The sequence below is a fragment of the Strigops habroptila genome, chromosome Z (genome assembly GCF_004027225.2).
Source record: "Strigops habroptila isolate Jane chromosome Z, bStrHab1.2.pri, whole genome shotgun sequence".
Taxonomy (NCBI): domain Eukaryota; kingdom Metazoa; phylum Chordata; class Aves; order Psittaciformes; family Psittacidae; genus Strigops; species Strigops habroptila.
Genome location: NC_044302.2, coordinates 69,375,043 through 69,377,563, shown reverse-complemented (window position 1 = coordinate 69,377,563; position 2,521 = coordinate 69,375,043). Strand labels below are relative to the sequence as shown.

The 2,521-nt window shown below is 39.0% G+C and overlaps 1 long non-coding RNA gene across 1 annotated transcript; it reads right to left on the bottom strand.

The window, feature by feature from the left end:
* Window positions 1-499: 499 nt before the first annotated feature.
* Window positions 500-2,140, bottom strand: LOC115601080. Its single transcript, XR_003989223.1, has 3 exons — window positions 1,668-2,140; window positions 1,391-1,522; window positions 500-555 (listed from the first exon to the last, which is right to left on the bottom strand). It is a non-coding gene; the product is annotated as an uncharacterized LOC115601080 (long non-coding RNA).
* Window positions 2,141-2,521: the final 381 nt, after the last annotated feature.

Here is a 2,521-nt window from a genome sequence, read left to right as displayed (position 1 = left end):
TAATTTTTATAAAGGGAACTGGTGATGACAACATCTGAGCACTCATCTCAGTATGGCTAAGCATTTTATGTCGGCCAAAGGACGAGACGTGTCTGATTGCCCACACAGTTAAGTGGAAACATTGATCAGTCTCTGGATTGGGCTATTACTACTAACGTCATTGAGTCAAATTCTTCTTGGACTCCACTCTATCTGAGGAAGGGCCTGACTATATTTGTGTCCCCTTTGGATATGGCTTCAAGAAAACACCTACATTGCAGGATCATATTACAGCTACTTTTGACCTCTAAGACATCTTGAAGACTTTATCTAATCGAAATTGAAAATAAATGAAATAATAAATAAAATTTATAAAAAAAAGAAAAAATAAAAGAAAAAATAAAACAAATAAAAAATAAATGAAAATAAAGAGATAGATTATTATAAAAATCAATGTTATAAATAATCTGAGCTGCTGTGTCTCATCCCTTAAGTATAACACCCCTATAAAGAAATTTACTTTTGTTCTGCTGTTCCATTCCATTTTGAATTCTAGCAGTCCTTGATAAGCACCACCTGTCATGGAAAGCAAAAGAAAACATAAACTGAAAACAAGCCTCTTCATTCACAAGCTGCCCATTGTTCTGTTTAATGAGGACATCCTCAGATGTCCTCTGATCTCCCATTTGATTAGCCTCAGCAATCACTCAAGAGCTAAATCTCTAAAGAACTACCATTAAAATAAGGATCCCAACTTGCAGGCTGGATAGTAGTTACCTGGCTAAACTACATACCTGAAGTTCATAAAAGTAAGTTGACAATGTGATCTTTGGAAAATGCAGGTGTGTTGCATGATGGTACTATGCTTTTGTTTACAGTATTCACACCTCTCTGGGCAAAGACAGTACCATGTTCCTGACCCCACAGGTTTCAGGCATCAAGCAAAACTACACAGGATCACTAGTTTACTTTCAAAATGTTTAGCATAATATCCACTCACTCTCCAATTTCTTATGTAAAATGATTTGACCTAAGGCAAGTCTAAGGCAGTGCTCAGCAGAGCCATGTGAAGAAACCTTTATTCCTTGGCTCTTATAGACAGCAGGACATGCAGATGAGATGGTGTGACAACACTGAGCCTATCCAACAAAAGGCTGAATAGCCTCATTTCTTGTCAACACAAGCATCCACACTTTGCTGGACTGAACTGCCAAGTCTTCCGGCTACAGAAAGAATGAAGTGGTTGATAGGAGGATTTAACAAATCATTAAAATCACTGAATATGTCTATCTAGACTTAAAAAAAAATACAAAAATACAAAAAACCAACCAAAAAACTGCTAGCAAAGAGTGATCTAAATGTCTTTATTTAGCGATTCAAAGTAAGAGATTCAAAAAGCCCTGAATCTCACCTGAAGAGTGAACAGCATAGAGTAGAAGAGAACAGGGGGACATGGGAGCACTACGGAGATGCTGTTTGCCACTGCAGGGAGAAAATTTGCATGGCCAAAGCTCAATTAGAGTTCAAGCTGTGAAGGACACCACTGTGAAAGACAACAAAAAGGCCTTTTTAAAATATGTTAACAGCAAAAGGAGGACCAGAGATAACATTGGTCTTTTACTTGATGAGGTCAGTAACCTCACAAGTATGGGTGCAGCCAAAGCAGAGACATTCAGTGGTTTTTTTACCTGTCTTTAACACCAGTGATAGGTCTTGGGACCTCCAAAGCTCTGTGCTGGAAGGCTGTCACTGGGGGAATGATAAACTCCCAGCCCACTCTGAACTTGTTCAAGACCTGCTGCTCCAGCTGGATGTGCAAAAATCTATGGGGCCCAATAAGATTCATCCTAGGGTCCTGAAAGTGCTGGCTGATGTCATCGCAGGAGCTCTCTCCATTATTCTTCAACAGTCTTGGCAGCCTGGAGAGGTCCCAGTCAACTGGAAGCATGGCAAATATTGTCCCAAGTTTTCAAGAAGAGTAAGAAGAGAGACCCTGGTAATTACAGGCCTATCAAGTCTCATTTCAGTAACTGGTAAAATTATAGAGAAGGTTATTCTGGGAGTTATTGAAAAACACTTGACAGACAACACAGTCATTGGTCATAGCCAGCACAGGTCTGTGAAGGGAAAGTCTGGCTTAACTAACTTAATTTCCTTTTATGACAAGGTCACCCATCTAGTTGACCAAGGGAAGGCAGCAGATGTGGGGGGTTTTTATTTTAGAAAAGCTTTTGGTACTGTCTCTTACAGTATCCTTCTGGATGATATATCCAGTGTACAGCTAGACAAGTCCGTAAAATGGTGTAAGATGTACTTAAGGAGAAACCTATTTCCTTGAAAAGCAAATTTGTTTACAAAATCTGGTAACCCTGAAGATTTAACAGCGTCGCTTTAACATCAGCATATCTTTTTTATGATATGAGTAATTCAGGAGTAAACCCCTTGAATTGCATGCTGTTAAACAAATGAAAAAGCCTGTGGGACACGAGAATCAGATCATCAGATAGTAAAGCATAAACTCATGAGTGCATATGGATATGGT